This window comes from Chiloscyllium plagiosum, chromosome 9 (assembly GCF_004010195.1).
Source record: "Chiloscyllium plagiosum isolate BGI_BamShark_2017 chromosome 9, ASM401019v2, whole genome shotgun sequence".
Classification (NCBI taxonomy): Eukaryota; Metazoa; Chordata; class Chondrichthyes; order Orectolobiformes; family Hemiscylliidae; genus Chiloscyllium; species Chiloscyllium plagiosum.
Genome location: NC_057718.1, coordinates 60,001,299 through 60,022,665, shown reverse-complemented (window position 1 = coordinate 60,022,665; position 21,367 = coordinate 60,001,299).

Genomic DNA, 21,367 nt, shown 5'->3' with positions numbered 1-21,367 from the left:
TGAGCAATCAACGATTTAAAAGAAGGCACACCTCACGACCATTGATTTTATTTAAGACATATCTGATCGTAAAATCTTGTTCTTCAAACTAAAATACCTAAACTATATCTCATCTATATCCATTATATGATTTCCATTTTTTTTCGTTCAGATTTTACCATGTTGACAGCTGAAAGTGCACACTCTCACACTCTGCATCAAGCCTGTACCTACTGCGGTATTCTTTCAGGTAAGGAAATATTTCATAAATCTTTTCCAGCACAATTACAATAAGTGCAACAAATTTATAATGCCAACTAGTTGACTGGAGCCTTCATGTGAAAATATTGCCAGCATCCACAAGTTTTTCCTTCATCCCACTTCATCTTGTTTAACTCACTAAAGCTGATATGTTCTAATCATATGAGAATACTGGCTGTAATTACTGCAAGTGGCCTCCAGCAATTTTTAACCTGATGACTCAGCAATTTTTCTTACTTCCAGTTTTTGACACTCACCTTTCCACATTCTTAAAAGCAATATGGTTCTTTTTTATTTGAGTACAGTTCCATGATTATTGGGAAATGTTCAGTCCATTGCAACAGTGGCATTATCCTTGTGTCAGTTTTAGGAAGTTTTTCAATCAATATAGATTTTTGCAGCTAAGTGTTGGATTCACACAGATGCTGCTAGCAGGGTTCAGTAGAGAGCAACCAGGAGTGGCAATCTCAGACTTTTTTTCCTGTCTACCAAGGGCAATGAGGTAAATTCCTATACCTAAAGCATCTGAGTTGAAGACAGCCAACAGAACTGATAGCTATCTGGAACTTTGCCGGTCTGTAGATCAACCATTTAATGAATTAACTAGCTGAGTTACTGACAGTACTGGCAAAGTAGAGTCCTGTTAGAATTCTGAAGAATTCCCTTCATGCTCAAATGCCAATAGCAAGACTAGGCAATAGTGGTCTTAGAGTGAAAAAGAGTGAAGTCTTGAGTATTGCTGAAAAAAAGACATATTTTGTTGTAGTCTATGTTTAGGAGAAAGTGAGGACAGCATACGCTGGAGATCACGATTTGGAGATGCCGGTGTTGTACTTGGGTATACCATGTTAAAAATCACACAACACCAGGTTATAGTCCAACAGGTTTATTTGGAAGCACTAGCTTTTGGAGCGCTGCTCCTTCATCAGGTTGTTGTGGAATATAAGATCATAAGACACAGAATTTATAGCAGAAGTTTACAGTGTGATGTAACTGCAATTATATATTGAAAAAGACCTGGATTGTTTGTTAAGTCTCTCATCTTTTAGAATGACCATGTTGGTTTCAGTTCTTTCATATGTAAATTGCAAAACTTTTTTAAAAGTTACATTCTCAAGTGAACTTTAACAATTGGCGTCATGTCAGCCCAGATAGTGCACTTAATTTGTGAGCTGCCCTGTGTGAGACTGTCTGTGCCACAATGGTCAGACTTATTTTAATCTAAAAAACAGATTTACAGAATCTTACATGGATACATGCAGTTGTTGAGGAAAGTAAAATGTAATTCTGCAAGTACAAATTCACTCCACAAACTTATATGTGTGTGCATGCACGTGAGTGTGTGTGCGAGTGTCTGTGAGAGTGTGTGTATGTGTGTGAGTGTCGGTGTAAAGGGGTATAACTCTGTGAGAGGGTGCGTGTGTGAGTGTAGGAGTGTATGTGTAAGCGTATGAGAGAGGGTCTGTGTGAGTGTATAGGTCTGTAAGAGAGTCTGTGTTTGTGTGTGTGTGTGTAGTCTTCCTGAGGACTGGCCATCTTCTTTCCCACCTATCTGCTCCACCCTCTTCTCTGACCTATCACTTTTACACCTACCTTTATCGACCCATCCCATTCCCAGCTACCTTGCCCTCGGTCACACCCTCTCCCATTTATCTCTCAAGCCCACCGACTCACAAGCCTCATTCCTGATGAAGGGTTTATGGCCGAAACATTGATTCTCCTGCTCTTTAGATGCTGCCTGACCTGCTATGCTGTTCCAGCACCACATTATCGACTGTAGTCTATTTTTGTCTTGCATTATCAGGACAACTTACAAGAAATACCAATGCAAAGGAAAACAACATTTATATTCAATGAGAATGAAGATTGATAGGCAAGTGGACTTTGATTGGCAGAGATCTTCCCATGAATAATACACATGTTAATGATAAGTGGCAGTTAACTGCGAAGTTTGCTTAAATTTTAATCCAGTCAGGTCAACGCTGTGTGGTTAATACATTGCCCTGAGAAATGAATTAGAGCTTTTAACCTACTCTGTTGAAGTGAAACAAGCATGGTGTATGTATATATTCTTTCTGTCTGCAAAATAAAGATAAAGGACACATCAAGTGTGTCCATGACAGATATTTGAGTGCCATATCTAATCTATAGTGTGCACCTGAAGACATTATTTCTGACAATAGGCTGCAATATATGGGCAGACCTTTTAGGGATATTTAAGCCAAATGAGGCCTGAAACATGTGATATCCTCACACATAACCCAAGATCGAATGCTCTTGCTGAGTGTTGCAATGTTACACCTCAGAGCTGCACAGGCTGGATATAGGATTACATTCATCAGTAGAGATCATATTTGAAAGACAACTGAGACAATTTTACCAAGTCACCATCTATCCAACTTCTCAGACGTAGTGTGCACTTCTCAATGCAATAAGTGAGGATGAAGATGGCAGATAGGTGCAGAACTACCTCAATTACACATTGAATAAAAGGTCAGAGTCACACATCCAACAATGGAAAACTTTTTGGATAGCCATGTTCTCAAATTATGCAATGAGTCCAGATCCTATGAAGTCACAACAGCTAACAGAGCAAGTCTGAAGAGAAACAAAACTAACTAAGGGAAGTGTGCAATGTGTTAGTTGTGCAAGCAAACATACAAGACCACATCCAGATAACAATAACTTGATGGGGTACACCAGAATAATAATCAACACACTGACAATATGCTGCAAAACAAAACCAGCTGAGGGTGAAATCCACTTTTTCAGAATGTTACACCATAAGACAATCTAGAATGCTGTCAAATCACCAAATGGACAGAGTCTCAGACTTCTGTGCTCATAAATGTTATGATCCCTAATAGCTATTTTTGCTTTTACATAATGTTTATGCATTATGAGTTTTGGACTGTTGTCCTTTTAATAACTCAATATACAACTGAGCAAGTACAATTAGATTAGATTCCTTACAGTGTAGAAACAGGCACTTTGGCCCAACAAGTCCACACCGACCCTCCAAAGAGTAACCCACCCAGACCCACTTCCCTCTGATTAATGCACCTAACACTATGGGTAGTTTAGCATGACTAATTCACCTGACCTGCACATCTTTTGTGATGTGGGAGGAAACTGGAGCACCCGGAGGACATAGGGAGAATGTGCAAACTCCACACAGACAGTCGCCGAAGTTTGGAATCAAACCCAGGTCCCTGGTACTGCGAGGTAACAGTGCTAACCACTGAGCCACTGTGCCACCCCACTGGTGTTTACCACATGATTAGAGGCTTTCTGCACTTGAGCACTCTAGGCACAGATTGTAGGTAAAAACAATGACTGCAGATGCTGGAAACCAGAGTCTAGATTAGAGTGGTGCTGGAACAGCACAGCAGTTCAGGCAGCATCCGAGGAGCAGTAAAATCGACGTTTCGGGCAGGAATATTCCTGATGAAGGGCTTTTCCCGAAATGTCGATTTTACTGCTCCTCGGATGCTGCCTGAACTGCTGTGCTTTTCCAGCACTACTCTAATCTAGGCACAGATTGTGTCTGGAAATTACTCTAGTGTATCTGTAAATAAGCCCCACAAGGGAATTTCAAGTAAACAGAATCCATACATCTCATTTGTGTTCCATTCAGATAAGACAAAAACTATTACTTCCTGCATGAGGGGAAGCTATAATCCTATCAAATCTGTATGTTTGCCCCAGCAGCAGAAAATGAGAATTAAATGTAGCCAGCAATCTTTGAATAGATCATTTCAGTGACATCTTATATGAGGATCAGAAACTAAATACTAATATCACCATTATCCACCTAGAAAGAACAACATGTATGAAAATTCATCACCACAGACAAATTCATAGCTGGTGGCACTGTAGACTTGGCATACTCGGAGGTTGTAGTTTTGGGTAGGAGGTAGCAGATTTCATTGAAGATACCCTTATTGAAGTCTAGACATCTCATACATTTCCCTCACTGAAATTCAGGTTGGAGTATTATTCTCTGAATGCATTGGGTATGCATAACCTCTACCTTATAAATTTTGTTTTATACCCAAGAAGTCCTTTAGTGCCTGTCACATCACTCCTCACAGACTTTAGCAAATTTAAATAACTCTAGAAGCCATACATTTTTCAAAAATTACTGAAATAACAAATGGAAGTCAGTTGGTAATTAATCCTTGTTCCCTTATACATTACAATGGTGATGGGTAGAAGGAGGTTCCTTCCTGCTGCATTTCACTGTGCAAATATAAGAGTGGGCATTAGCTGGAATATCAATCTTCAAATTGGCACTGCTGACATCTATAATGTATTACACACTGATTGATGCAATGATTTGTTTGCTCTACTCATTTTTTACTGGATGTTTCTGCATACCTCATTGCTCTTATTGGGACGGTGTATGGTTTTACTTCACTTCACAAGCATGAAATGTGATTATTGGAGCTCTAAGAGCAAACATGGCAATCAAATGATGCGTGCTAACCAGCCAGTAATATTGTATTCTTGTGAACTATGGAATATTTGGACCAGTTACTACAGACATAAATAAACCCCCATTTTAAAGTCATACACTTGTGATGTGTGATTGAAGTACATGGACAGCTCAAAGATCAGGAAGCAGGGATTCTTTATTCAACTGGTATCAAGTGTTTACAAACATCAAAGGTATCACGAAGAATGTACTTGGCCAAGGATGAAATGGGATCTTGAGCCAAGTGGTCCAGGCTGAACCCATGAAACAAAATTAAGACTTGGACAGTAAGTTCTTGCTTTGAAAGGTCCCTTGATTGCACCATCAACAACTCTTTGATTGATGATCAACAGTTGAATGATGAGTTGTTAATTGGCTAGATTTGATTTTCTATTCTTCTTGTTGACAGGACGAGACCTGGAATTTTTCCATATTGCTGCTTAGATACCAGTGTTGTACTCGAACAGGCTGGCCAGTGGCACGGGAGTTCTGAAGCACAAACCATCAGCTCTATAACCAACATGTTGTCAGGGCCCACAGGCTTTGTGGTACACAATGCTTTCAGCTGATTTATATATCAGCTGAGTTGAATCAAATTGGTTACTGATGTTTGTGACTGCAGATCAAAAAACCTTAAGAAAGATAATTAAGCTGAAGTCCTTATACAGTGAGGCAAACTTACCATCACTTGAACAGAGTGAATTGAACACTTGATGCGTGAATGTTCAGGCAATTGTTTGGAATATGAGGCTACTGCCTTTTGCTCTCCTCCTCATTCCATTCCTCCAGGCAAATCAAATCCAGTAATGTTTGACATTTTTTCTTTTAAGATCACCCCCAAAACTACTTTTTGTTTCCTCCCCACGACTGAAGCCACTGATTGGTTGCCCAGCTCACATCCGGGCCAATGACGTGGTCAACTGTGAGATTTCTGGCCCCAGACTGAAAGGCCAGCCCTTATATGTGCATGCACTGCCTGTTAATTGTTTCAATCTTAAGTGCCACTTGTGGAAGAATGCAATTACGGTGGGACAAGTTTATATTGGCAATTTGCTGATAAATATCAAGATAGCAATTTAAAATGGAAATACGCTTTCAGTAGAAATCAATTGTTGGTTATCTGTTAATCACTTATCCACAATATATATTAAGTACACATTCTGGTATCAAGTCTAAACACCATTACTTTTGTAGAATTATATGAAAAATATGACACAGAAACAACTCATTTAGCCCAATTGGTCTACTGCCCTCAACCTCCCCTTAAATATGCAAGTGTTATCTATTTAACCCATCCATGTGGCACATGTTCCAAATGCCTACTCTTCCTGGAAATTGACTTCTCAATTTTTGATTTTATCTATTAGTTGCTATGTTATATTTACCACTCTTTGCTACTATATATTTGAATAGAAATAGAAATAGAAAGACATAAAACCTATGATATGGAAACATGCTATTTGGCTAAATCAGTCCATTTTTGTGTTCAACTTCCACTCAATCGAATAATTCTAATCATATTTACTTACCTACTCTTACATACCTTTAAACCCTTCAATGCAAACCAATTCTTATTGCTGATATAGCCTCAACAACTAATGCTGAAAGTGAATTCTGCACTTTCAGCCTCATAGCATGCAAAAGGTTTCACCTGCATCTTCAGTTCTAAATCGCTTGTGCAACATCATTTAACTATTATATCTTATTCTTCACCACTCAACAAATGAAAACAGCCATAGGAACGCAAGAACATAAAGCCTGTTCTGTGATTCAATAGATCATGCCAGATCTGTGGCCTAAGTCCAAATACCTGCTGTTGTCCCCATCCTTTAATAACTTTGCTTAATAAAAGCTTATCAATCTCAGATTTAAAATTAACAACTGATCCAGTATCAACTGCCACTTGTGGAAGAACGTTCTAAACACCTGCAGTCCTTTGTATATAACAACTCTCCTAAACAGTCTGACCCTAATTTTTGGACTATGCCCCTAGTCCTAGAATCCCTCAACTGTGGAAACAGTTTCTCTTTTTGTACCCTGTCTTTTTGTGTTGATACCTTGAAGACATTGATCAGATCACTCTTTAACCTTCTAAACTTTAGAGAAAACAGCCTAATTTGCATAATCTCTCCACATTTTACCTGAAGTCAGGTATCATTCTTGTAAATCTCAATTGTTCTCCCTCCAAGGCAATTAAATTTTAAGAATATAAGCCATAAGTATTACGTTAGCCTGGAGCAGTGTTTTATAGAAGAATAAAACGGTGCTATTTTCTAGCTCTATAGATTGGAAGGAGCAAAATAGCCTTTAGTAAAGTGATATGCTCTTCTTGTTGGATGTGGCCGTTTTGGGAGAGTGTAAGGGTTACTGTGGATTATATCTGCAATAAATGTTGTTGGTTGTGAATTTTGTCAGATCGATTGGAACGACAGAGGCAATGAGGAATTTACAAGAGCTATGGGGTGTAATGGATGTCAGTTATAGGAAGGGAGAAAAGCTGCAGATACAGGCAGGTATTTGGGTTAACTCTAAGAAAGGTAGGAGAGGTAGATGGGTAGTATAGAAGTCTTCTGTGGCTATCCCCATTTCAAACAAGTATGCTGTTTTGGAAATTGTAGGGGGTGATGGACTTTCAGGGGACTGCAGCACCCAGTGGATGAATACTGGAAGTGTCCCTGAAGTAACAACAAAATATGAATTATCAAGTCATTATGATATTGCTTTTGTCAGGGTGATGAATCAAAAGCCCAATTTTCTATCGACACATTAAACTTTTAATTCCAGTGGTTACTGTTTAAAATAGGAGCTACTACAGCTAAACAAATGACTATGGATGTATATTCAGTGACTGTCATAAGAGAGTGAGACAGACAGAGACCCTAGAATGTCACACCCTGGCAAAGTGTCAAGGAAACTTGAAATTGTTGAAGTGCATGTGATGGTATGATTGTATTAAAAGTTGTTGCAGACTCAATTAGATGCTGCTATTTCTTATATTTGTATATTCTTAAAGTATTTTTCATGTACATTTTCCTAACAATCCTCTACTACCATTCAATAACTAAGGAGCTAAAAAATCAAGACGAATGATAAACATTTGCACATTCTTCCATTTTACCATCATCTCAAAAAGGTTAAAGTACACAGGCATACAAGTGATAAATTTGACCTTACAATGGTGTCTGTTGCCATGTTTATTTCTAGCTCAGAAGTGTAACTAGCAACAAAAACAGAAGTTTCTGGAAAAGCAGATCTGGCAGCATTTGTGAAGAGAAATTGAAGTTAACATTTCGGGTCTGGTGACCCTTCTTCAGGGCTCATAACATGAGTCCTGAGGAAGGGTCACCAGACCTGAAACATTAACTTTGATTTCTCTTCACAGATGCTGCCAGACTGTTGAGCTTTTCCAGCAACTTCTGTTTCTATTTCTGATATACAGCATTCACAGCTGTTTTTGGTTTTTATGTAATTAGCCACATATTGATTCCAAATTAACACTATCAATAGCAAGTTGCTTGTTTACTGGGCAACAGTGGTAAATCTGTACTTCAATATCCTTGCTAGCCTGTGGAACACTGCACATGCTACCATTAAAGAATTTTCCAACCTAACTCAAGTTTTATTTAGGTTTTATAGAGGATCATCATTATCTCTTCACTTTAATATTTTATACATCTGAAGAGAACACCAAGAATACTATTGGCATTTTTTGAAGTGTTATTAACTTGTGGTGCTGCCTTGAATACTCTATGAGGTTGTAATACCAAGTTACTCTGATCTTCAATAGTATAAAGCCTGCATTTTTACTGCACGTCTGTATATTTACTACTGTCACTTTATCAAAATGCATCACGTCTTATTTATTGACATTGAATTCCAATGGATAGGTTTTAAACCTAACTCTTCTTATGAATATTCCTTTGCAGTTTCATCTCATAGACAATTAATTATATTTCATTTTGTAGTATTATCTACAAATTTACACACTACTGCCTCGAGGCCTATATTCAAATTGTTGATACTTAGTGAACAAATTGGTTCAAGAACTGAAATCAAGTAAGTGCTGAAGGAGACCACTTCTAACCACTCAGAAAAAAACTGTCTTACCTTTTAAAACCAAGATTAATTTACATTCAGACATATCCAATGATAACAGGGTATGTGTAGGGGAATTAAAATATTGTCAGTGGTACTTATCTTGTTCACACTATGATCATGCCCAAAAGAAACAGGTGTGTTTTTGGGCAGAGACAGACATTCTCTCACCACACAGGTAAAGGCCCGAAGGAGATGTCAAAGTCAGTTTGGTATACTGAGATTTGCATAAACATGATGATGTGATTCTAAGGTCAGTAAGAGAGATTTAACCAGTCTAGAAAGTACAAGTGAAGAGACAGATCTTAGATACTGCACTGGAGATCTTAATTTGAAATCCTACTATTAACGGGTGTAAGTAAAATAAGTGTGACAGTATATAAGGGGTTGAAGAGCCTTACTACAGTGATAAGCAGCAAGCATCATTAGGGACTATATATGTGCAGACATCCATACCCTGAGACACTCCGAAATCTCGATGTGCAGGCTGTAGTGTTAATTTAAAGCACAAGATAAAGTTAAGGAATAATTTTACATTACATTACAGCGTGGAAACAGGCCCTTCGGCCCACAAGTCCACACCGAACCCGCCGAAGCACAACCAACCCATGCCCCTACATTTACCCCTTACCTAACACTATGGGCAATTTAGCATGGCCAATTCACCTGACCTGCACATCTTTGGACTGTGGGAGGAAACCAGAGCACCCGGAGGAAACCCACGCAGACACGGGGAGAACGTGCAAACTCCACACAGTCAGTCGCCTGAGGCAGAAATTGAACCCGGGTGGCTAACCACTGTGCCACCGTGCCGCCCACAATTTTCCAGGGTCAGGATCTGAAGTTAAAATAGAATCCAAGTAATGCTGATGGAAAGGGAAGGCAAGAGAGAATCTCAGTTGGTTTAAATGAAAAACATATTGGTACAGACGAAGGCACTGTATGCAAAGAAAATAAGTCAGTTGACTTCAGTTACTGGGCTAGCATGGGAGGACTCTGAAGGGTGGAGAAAAGACCTCAGAAGAATTTGAATCCTAGTCAGAAACTGACAACATTCTCAAAAGGAAAAGTACATAAGCAGAACACTTTGACAGCAAGATTCTATCAGCGATTTCTACGTTTGGGAGAATCAATAGAAGCCTTTTTTTTAAATGGATTTATATCATCTAGCATGATGTTGCAGGCATGGAGCTTTAAGAGATGAATTAATTAAAAACCATGTTGAAGCTAATGTGAAGGCTAAGATGTAATCAGACTGTCTTCAGTTTAAGGAAGGTTTAAAGCTGAACTCGGCAATCCAATTTGCCACTGGGCAGAAATCAGGTCCCAAAAATGGTCAGTCCTGTAAGGAGCTATTGAAGATTCTTCTGATATGGTTAGATGGTAGATTCCAAAATGGCTTATCACTATTCTGAAAGTCCATCAAAATGCCAAAAGAAGGGAAATCACTATACTCCACCCATATTAAGATGCATTGCATGCAGCTTTAAACAGAATCACAAGTGGGAAAAATGCCCAACAGGGAGAACTGAATGCTAAAAGTGCACCCATTTGAGACGCTTTAAAAAATATTGTAAGTCAACAGTAGCATCATCATCTTAAAAAACAGAAAATGACTATGTAGGTAAATGAAAGTAAACTATTGGAATAACATAGACCAAGTGGAGAGAAACTTGGGGGAAGATGCAATACATTCAGATGCACGTAAAACATGATGATACAACTGATTACATGTTCTGATATCAGTAAGCAAGAAGACACAACTCTAGAAGGTGCATGTGAGCAGAGAGATTTTAGACACTACACTAAAGAGCTGTATTTGATAATCTACACAGTCAGAAATCACATGACACCTGGTTATAGTCCAACAGATTTATTTGAAATCACAAATTTTCGGAGTGTAGCCCCTTTGTCAGGAACAATGCTCCAACAGCTTGTGATTTCAAATTAACCTGTTAGACTATAACCTAGTATCTTGTGACTTCTGACTTTGTCTAGGCCGGTCCAACACTGGTACCTCCATAATCATAATAATCTACTATGTACAGATATACATAGAGTATTACAGTACACCAGCCATTGAAGAGGCTTCCTAGAGATAAAGAGCAAGCAGTCTCAAGAGCGGTGTATTGGAAAGATACAGCTGGAGCAGTATTAGATTAAAACACAAGGTGAAGCAGTAAAGGTTTAATAACTTTTTTTAACTCCCCAACTAAATATCTTTACTGACATTGATTAGGAATGCCCTGATCCACTTAATTGACTGCCAGTGATCATTCCTGCTGGGGATATGATATGAATCTTTTGCTGTTCTCATCCCACTGCTGTCCATAGGCAGCTTGTTATTTTTGCCATGTTTGGGTGACAACCATGCCTGAGAGTCAAAAAAACCCATCCTACATTTCCATCTGCAAGTTCATTTCATTGAATTAGTTCTAATCCTCTTCTTGATGTTATGAATTACTGTAGCTGTCTACTAGTTCTTTTGCAGTGATAATGTTGATATCTGGGTGTGAATGTCTCCACTTTCTTCTCTCTAGTTTCTTTCAATATTTTTGGATGCATTTCATCCACTCGGGTTATTGCATTATTATAGTGATTTGTGTTACTTTTAAAGACTACTGCCTTTTGAGAAAGAATTTGGCTGTGAATTGATTAATAATGTGATTATATTATTAACCTAGTAAGTTGAAGGATTTCCTTTACATAACCAGGTAATTAATATTTCCATTAAATATTGCATTTTTAAATGGATGATTAGTTAAGAATAGCTTGCCATGCAGCAACAGTTATGTGAGATTAGATATTACTCCATTACTGTGCCTGATTTCAATACTATTGTAATTATTGCATTGCTTTGATTGAGGACATTCTTTCTTCACTATTTTAAAAATGTCTTAAAGTCATTTTGTGCTGCAAGAGAATGAAAATGAATCAGTGATAGTTCCCAGTTCTGAATATTTTTTCAGTGATTCCTGTGCCAAGTATCTGCTTGTAATGAATGTTTGGTTTGTGCTCCCTGTGATGCTCTCTATGGTAAATAGCTGCTGGCGATCAAAATCGAGGCTTGTATTCTCAGAAAGATCAGCTAGGCGAGATACTTCCCTATGACCTATGGAAATGCACCTCTACCTGAATCAGCACCTCCATGAGTATAGGTGGGAAGGAGAACTAATACCAAACAGAATTAAGTACTCTCAATTACGATGATATTAAGCATTTGCTATTTTCGACTTCTAATGTTCTACCACCTTCTCCCGAAATGCAGGTTGTTCTGGGAATGTGGTTCCATGCATGCTGTCCCCTCAACCATGTCACAAAAGTGACTATAAATAAGTCAAGACCGTAAATGTCAACTAAGCTTGAACTCACCTGATATCGACACCATATGCTTTCCAGCAATAACTGTGTTCTTTTCTCCCTCTTAAACCCAGAGCAGAGGCCAACCATAGGGCCTTGACTGATGCCTCGGCTCAGCAAAGGTCACTAATTCACTCTTCAATATTCCAATTCTCCATGATTTGATGTGTTTACTAACTCACTCATCAAGGGAGTGCATTTGCGATTTTTTAAAAGAAGGACCAGTTAAGATATATTGACACTTAAAGCTAAAAGAGTTCACCTCATTAATTGTTACAAGCAGCTGTAATTATTCATGAGGCCTAGGTCAGAAATGTAAAACAAATGAGTTAAACTGATCTGTCTAGAAACACATTTTTCCATCAATCCCTTGACTTTGATTCTTTCATAAACTCAATCATATTCTGCTACATTTCAGCCTCCTTTCACCAAATGATGTCAGTGACTCACCTTCTCACACAGAACTTTGACAGATAACAGTGCCAGCTGAGGAATACTTGGCACCAAGGTGGGTAAATTACTGATTACCAGAGGGTAACACAGTGAGCATGGCACTTGCTGAAGCTGCTTCTTGTGTATCTTTACATCTTCATTAGTTTTTTTCTTATAAGTAACACAAATTAAACAAGATGTAAATTGGGCTAGCTTGATCACAAATAAAATCTCTGTCATGTGCTGTGAATTATGGTGGCAGTACATGGAGAGAAACAGCATGGTACAGATATTGTTCCACGATCAGATTCACGCCATTGGTTTGTTACTGTACAATGATTCTGGATAAGATCACCTAATTGCTATTGGCAACTTGTACCCTACAGCTGTGCTATAAAACTCTCTACAAAAATTTGGTTTAGAAACAAAGCAAATAGTTATTATAACAAAAACAGAAATTGCTGGCGAAACTCAGCAGGTCTGGCAGCATCTGTGAGAAGAAAGCAGAGTTAACGTTTCGAATTCGGTGACTTTTCATCAGAAAATTTCAAGTTCACCGGAGTCTGTTTCATTCCCACAGATGCTTCCAAAACTGCTGAGTTTTGCCACCAATTTCTGAAGGACCAAGCTGGGTCTGCTTGATACAGTTAGCTGAGAACTCTAAATGGTCTTTTCACACTCCTTCCTTTTTATATCTTCATGCAACTTTTGCTTGAGAAATATTGACTATTATTGTGTGGAAATAAACAGTTTTATATAAGGAATCGAAAACTCATCTAAAGCCTGATGCCGATAGTTTTTCAGCTGCACAAGAAGGTAACAATTGCAATGATTAATTATTCCGCAAATATTTCAAAATGATATATTTCTGTAAAAAAGAAGTAATTAAAACATTGTGATTAACAAGAAAAACATATTGGTATCCTTGGTGGCAAATTTGCCGCTGACAGTCCTGACAAAAATCACACTCAGTGCATCACATCTCATGTTTATTTACAGCTTGAAAATACTTCCTGTACTGCAAGTGTTCCCATTATGGAGAAGCAGCCTGAGATATATATGGTTGCAATCAATTAGTAAAGGAAGATTTGATTTTTGTACTTGCAATAAAATCAACATTTTTTAAATGTCAAGAATAAAATTGGTGAAGTGGATATAAAAAAACCAGTTGTGTTGAAGCAGGAGAGAATGAGGCAAGTAGTTATGAAGCTAAGGAAGCTATGAAAGTAATTTAAGGAATATCTACTTTACTTACACATTGAGTTTTTAAACTTGTGGAATAGATTGCCATCTAGTGAACTGAATGTGAACACAATGTCAACAATTTATGTATGTATAATGCTCTTTGCATAGAACAATGAATGTAAGAGTATTTTTACAAAATTGGATTTGGATTTACATGGAAATTAATGCAAGAAGAGAGGTTAAGGAAGAACAAAGAGAGAACAAAGAAAATTTACAGCCCAGGAACAGGCCCTTCGGCCCTCCAAGCCTGAGCTGATCCAAATGTACTGTTTAAGCATTTGTATCCCTCTGCTCCCCACCTACTCATGCATCTGTCCAGATGCATCTTAAATGAATCTACCGTGCCTGCCTCTACCATCTCTGCTGGCAACGCGTTCCAAACACTCACCACCCTCTGTGTGAAGTACTTGCCACGTGTATCCCCCTTAAACTTTCCACCTCTCACCTTGAAAGCATGACCTCTCGTTATTGAATCCTTCACCCTGGGAAAAAGCTTGTCTCTATCCACCCTGTCTATACCCTTCATGATTTTGTAAACCTCAATCAGGTCCCCCCTCAATCTCCTTTTTTCTAATGAAAACAAGCCTAACCTACTCAACCTCCAGTGCAAATCAGCCTGCTTAATTGGCAACTAATCCATTCCATTCAACATTTACTTGCTCTACCAAAAACACAGTGTGGCAGCAGAATGTATCATGTATAAGGTGCACTGCAGTAACCTGACAAAAGCATGCCAAAGAAAAGGGTCTTAAGAGGCTTTTGAAAGCAAAGTTGAAGGTAGCAAAATGTATCAGTTGGAACGAAATTCCAGAGGGAATTGCATTAAAAAAGAAGCGCCAAATAATAGAGGTAAATAGGGATAAGCTGGTCTGCAATGAATGGAGGCATGTGCAAAATGGATAATATGTTTCGAGCAATTGAAAGAATAAGGTGAAACAAGGCCATAGCAAACCAAAATTGATTCTCGGGGACAATGGACTATCAAGGCCTAGTGTGTACAGACCTTCATGTGGTAGAACACGTGAGGCACAGTATTCTGATGAGTGTAACTGATAAAGAATAGGAGGTCAAAAATGGAGCCCTGTAGGTAGATCATAAGGACGCAGCCATTTGAGGTAATCAATTCTCACCAAAGTGACAGGTGAGAAGAAATGAGGAAAGAAGTGCATTCTTTAAGTGGACTGTAGAGGAGAACTGCTCAAATAGGGGGATTTGGTTGACAGTTTCATTTCAACAAGGAATATTAGGTGGATAAGAATAAATAATATTTGCATTTATGAAGCACTATTTTTCATTTCTTTTTAGGTTGTGGGAATTGCTAATTAACACACATATCTAATTGCCCTAAGAAAGGGAGTGGTGAGCTACCTTCATAAACCATTGCAAACACAATGTTGTTTGGAAGGATGTTTCAGAATTTTGACTCAATGACAGTAAAGGGATGGTGATTTTTTTTTCCAATCAGTTGCTGTGTAGCTTGGAAAGGAACTTGCAAGTGGTGGCAAGTCCTTAGCTTCTAGTTGGTATGGGTGACAGGTTTGGAACATATTTTCAAAGGAACTTTGGTGAGTTACTGCAGTGCACCTTATACATGATGCATTCTGCTGCCACAGTGTGTTTTTGGTAGAGCAAGTAAATGTTGAAGGGAATGGATTAGTTGCCAATTAAGCAGGCAGTATTTGCACTGGATAATTTATAGAGTTTCTTAAGTTTATTGCAGCAGCACTCATTTAGGAAAGTGGGGCGTTATGCTTTTATAAGTTAGGAGGTGAGTTATTTGTCACACAATTTCTAGCTGCTGACCTGATCTTATAGCCACAGTATTTATGTGGCTGGACCAGTTCAGTCCCTGGTCAGTGCTAGCTCCCAGAATGTTGAAAACTGTGGTTCAAGATGGTAATGCCACTGAATGTCAATCAGTTACAGTTAAATTCAAGTCACTGTTACTGTTTTACAAACATCAGAGTTAATTTGAGCAAAGAAAAATTCCACAAACAGCAGATAAATGAATACATTTGTTCCTTGAGAAATATCATCCCTGCCTGAGTAAAAAGTGAGCCCAGTGGCACTGTGGTTAGCACTGCTGCCTCACATTGTCAGGGATCCAGGTTTGATTCCAGGACTTAAAAATGTGTTGCTGGAAAAGCGCAGCAGGTCAGGCAGCATCAAAGGAGAAGGAGAATTGACGTTTCATGGTTCAAGAAGGTAGCTCACTACTACCTTTTTAAGAGCAAACCTGGGAGAGATTCTGGGTCTGGTTTGGGTGACTGTGTGAAGTTTGCATGTGCTCTCAGTGTCTGTATGGGTTTCCGTCCTGTTCTCTAGTCTCCTCCCACAGTCCAGAGATGTGCAAGCTAGGTGAATTGGCCATGCTAAATTGCCCTGCAGTGTGCAGGTGGTTGGATTAGCTATGGTTAATGCAGGGATAGTTACGGAGGTCTGAGCAGGATGTTCTTTGGAGGGCCGGTGCACACTCAATGGGCTAAATGGCTTCTATCTGCAATGTAAGGATTCTAAATAAGGTATTGTCTTTTATGTATAAACATGCATATTATGTGCATGAGAGGCCCTTCACCCCTTGAGTCTGCTCGAGCAGGTAAAATAAAATCATGGCAGTTGAGGGACAACCTTTTCACACAGAAGGTGGTCCGTATATGGAACCAGCTGCCAGAGGTAAGTACAGTTGCAACAGTTGAAAAACATTTGGACAGATACAACGTGATCTACATGGACTTCAGTAAGGCGATTCGACACAATTCCTCATGGGAGACTGGTTAGCAAGGTTAGATCTCACGGAATACAGGGATAACCAGCTATTTGGAGGCAGAACTGGCTCAAAGGTAGAAGACACAGGGGAGTGGTGGAGGGTTGCTTTTCAGACTGGAGGTCTATATCCAGTGGAATGCCACAAGGATCGGTGCTGGGTCCACTGCTTTTCAACATTTATACATATCATTTGGATGTGAACATAGGAGGTATAGTTAGTAAGTTTGCAAATGACACCAAAATTGGAAGTGTATTGGGCAGCAAAGAAGGTTACCTCCTGATTACAACATGATCATGATCAGATGGGCCAACGGACGGAGATGTGGCAAATGGCATTTAATTTAGATAAATGCGAGGTGCTGCATTTTAGGAAAGCAAATCAGAGCAAGACTTATTCACTAAATGATAAGGTCCTGGGGAGTGTTGCTGAACAAAGAGACCTTGGAGTGCAGGCTCATAGTTCCTTGAAATCGGAGTTGCAGGTAGATAGGATAGTGAAGAAAGTGTTTGGTAATCTTTCCTTTATTGGTCAGAGTATTGAATTTAGGAGTTGGGAGGCCATGTTGCAGCTGCACAGGACATTGGTTAGGCCACAGTTGGAATATTGCATGCAATTCTGGTCTCCTTCCTATTAGAGGGATGTTGTGTAACTTGAAAGGGTTCAGAAAAGATTTACAAGGATGTTGCCAGGGTTGGAGGATTTGAGCTATAGAGAGAGGCTGAATAGGCTGGGGCTGTTTTACCTGGAGCGATGGAGGCAGAGGGGTGACCTTATAGAGGTTTATAAAATCATGAAGAGCATGGATAGGATACATAGACAAAGTCTTGTCCCTGTGGTGGGGGAGTTCAGAACTAGAGGGCATAGATTTAGGGTGAGAAGGGAAAGATATAAAAGGGACCTAAGGGGCAACATTTTCACTTAGAGGGTGCTGCGTGTATGGAATGAGCTACTAGAGGAAGTGGTGGAGGCTGGTACAATTACAGCATTTAAAAGGTATCTAGATGGGTATATGAATAGGAAGGGGTTAGAAGGAAATGGGCCAAGTGCTCGCAAATTGGACTAGATTAGGTTGGGATATCTGGTTGGCATGGACAAGTTGGACTGAAGGGTTTGTTTTCATGCTGTACATCTGTATGATTCTATGACTCTATCTAATTGTGGCCCCAAATTCACATTCCAACCTAGCCCTGATAACCTTTGGCTCATATGTTCATGAAGAATCTATTTACCTCTATCTTAAAAGTGTTCAATGACCACATGCCTCATACAATCACTGGGAAAGAGAATTTCAAGGATTAATGACCTTGAGAGAAAATAATTCCTCCTCATCCCAATCTTAAACATGAGACCCGATAATATTTAAGCTGTGTCCCCTAGTCCTTGTCTCTCCCAGAAGAGGAAACATCTTCACAGCATCTATCCTTCAAGCCTACTCAGGATTTTATATGTTTCAACAAGATCACCTCTCATTTTTCTCACCTACAATGCATAGGCTCAACTTGTCTTTTTTTTTGTCATAAATGAACCCAGACATCCAGGTATTAGTTGATGATATCCTTCCTAAATAAAGGGGCCCAAAACTCTACATAGTACCCCAGATGTGGTCTAAACAACTTTTTCTGAAGCTTGAGGAAAATTTCCCTACTTTTATATTTCATTTCTCTTGTAATAAATGACAACATTTCACTTGCCTTCCGAATCACTGCTCACTAACTTTTTGTGATTCCAGATCCAGATCCCTTTGTACCTCACACTTTTGCAATCTGTCTACATTTACATAATATACTGCTTTTCCATTACAAGCATACATATTCTGACATTATACTTCAAAGTTTTGTGCACTTTGTTGACTTAGAAGACTTCTCCTGTTCCCTTCATAACTTACTCTCCTATCTATCATCAGTAAATTAAGTGACCATTTGGCCCCTTCATTGAAGTCATTAATCTAATTTATAAAAGGTCAAAACCTCCATGCTGATCACGGTGGTAAACTATTCCTAATAACCTGTCAGCTAAAAATTATCCATTTATATGCATGCTGTGCTACCTTTTAGCCTTTACCAATACTAATATAATCTTTTTAAGCCATGAGCTCTTATTTAGCAAAAAAACTTTGGATAGGGTACCTTGGCAAATGCCTTTTCGAATTCTCTGTGCAGTCCATCTATTACTTCCACATTGTCTATGTTGCTTGTTCCTCCCTCAAATAACAATAAATTAGCGAAACACGATTCTCTTTTCATCAAAGCATGTTGACTCTATTTAATTGCATTAAGCTTTTTTAAATGCTTTATAAAACCTCCCTAATAATAGATTCCATCATTATTCCAACGAAAGATGTTGGTCTATAATTTTCTGCTTTCTACTTCACTGCTATCTTGAATTAAGGAATTACTTTCCTTATTTTGCAATTTGATGGCACTTTACCAGAATCTATGAAATTTTGGAAAATTTAAACCAACCAGTATCTCAGCAGCTATTTCTGTTAACAGCTTAGAATAAAGTCTATCTAGATTAGAGGACTTGTCAAGCTTTAGTTCTCAATTTTCTCAGCATTCTTTTCTTTGGTGATTACAGTTGTTTCAAGTTCCTCGTTCCCTTTTACATTGGGTGGCACGGTGGCACAGTGGTTAGCACTGCTGCCTCACAGTGCCAGAGACCTGGGTTCAATTCCCACCTCAGGCGACTGACTGTGTGGAGTTTGATGTTCTCCCTGTGTCTGCGTGGGTTTCCTCCGGGTGCTCCGGTTTCCTCCCACAGTCCAAAGATGTGCAGGTCGGGTGAATTGGCCATGCTAAATTGCCCGTAGTGTTAGGTAATGGGTAAATGTAGGGGTATGGGTGGGTTGCGCTTCGGCGGGTCGGTGTGGACTTGTTGGGCTGAAGGGCCTGTTTCCACACTGTAAGTAATCTAATTCAAAAAAAAAATCTAATTCTGATTCACAATTTCTCTGGGCTGTTACCGGTATCGTCTACAGTGAAGAGTGATGCAAAATATCAGTTCAATTAATCAGTTTTTTTCTATTTTGCATTCAAAGTTCCCAGAATGAATCTCCAGAAGAGCTAGGCTTACTTTATTTTCTATTCCCCTTTCTAAATTCCTGTTGAAACCTTTAGGTTTTTTTATGGTTAAAATCTTTTGTTTTCACTGGAATGCACATTTTCTGAGTATTCTGAAATATCTCCTTAACTGCCTGCTGCTGTATTTCTCCTGATCTACCCCTTAATCGATCATCCCAGTTCACTTTTCATAGCCCTGTCTTCCTTCCCTCATAAATTCTCTTCCTTAAATGTAAAATATTTATATTTGATCCCCTTTTCTCTCACTCAAACTGAAACCATAGTGAGATATGTGCTACGTAGGAGGGCTTTTACTGTAAGGCCATTAATTACTCCTACATCAGGAATTTCTGATGAAAGGCTTATGCCCGAAACATTGACTCTCCAGTTCCTCGGATGCTGCCTGAGCTGCTGTGCTTTCCCAGTGCCACACTTTTCAACTCAGAACTCTCCAGCATCTGCAGTCCTCACTTTCTCCCATTAGTTACTCCTGTCATATTGCCAGATCTGGTCTATCATTATGTCTGATTGGCTGATTGGCTGTAGGACATGCGGCTGTGAGGCACTGTCATGAAAACCTTATGTGAATTTATCTCCCTGGCTATCCTCAATAATCTGATACACTCAAACAGTGCTAACCACTGTGCCACCGTGCCGCCCAAATGTCTCTGTGCCTTCCGATCACATTCCGACCACAGTGATGATAACCAACATTCTATCCTAGTCTTCCCACATAGATGTGACAATCAGGAAGGCACAACAATGCCTTCTCTTCCTCAGGAGGCTGAGGAAATTTGGCATGTCCAAAAAGACCCTCACCAACTTTTACAGATGCAATATAGAAAGCATTCTATCTGAGTGTATATGCTTTGGTATGGCAACTGCTCTGCTCAGGACCAGAAGAAACTACAGACAGTTATGAACACTGCCCCGACCATCACGCAAACCAATTTCACATCCATAGACTCCACCTACACTTCTTGTTATCCCAGAAAGGCAGCCAACATCATCAAAGACCTCTCCCACCCTAGTAATACTCTCTTCAGGCAGAAGACACAAGATGCTTAAACATATGTACTGACATTAGTTCAAGATCAGTTTTTTCCTTGCTGTTATTAGACTGCTTTCTAATTTCTAACCTAATGTTGATCTGGCTTTTGCGCATCTCCTGTGCAGCTGTAACTCTATATGCTTAGGTCTGTCTAAACATTATATGATCTGTATGCTCTTGCATGTTATGGTTTGCCTATATTGCACATAAAACAATACTTTCACTGTTCTTAGGTACAGGTGACAATAATAAATCAAATCAAAATCATTTCCACTATTGCTACCATGGCCCCTTGCCATATCTTCTAAATTTAATTGATACAACCTTCCCCAAATTGATCCCTCACCAAAATATTTATTTTACATATGACACAAGTAACATTTTGGAGAGGATGAAACCCACATTCAACCATTGTCTTGTTATAACAGACTACTTCCATCAGCCTTTCTCCCTGAAGTAGTGCAAAAAGGAAAATATCTGCACAGATAAGTGGAGGTAAACAGATTCCTTCAGCTTTTCTGTGATCCTATAAAGCACTTATGCACCTCAATGGGTTTGACTTTAGAACAAAGAGATTGGATTTTTTGGCTAAAAGACAGGGTCAACCTATGACTAGAAGTAATTTCTCAGTCATAGACTGG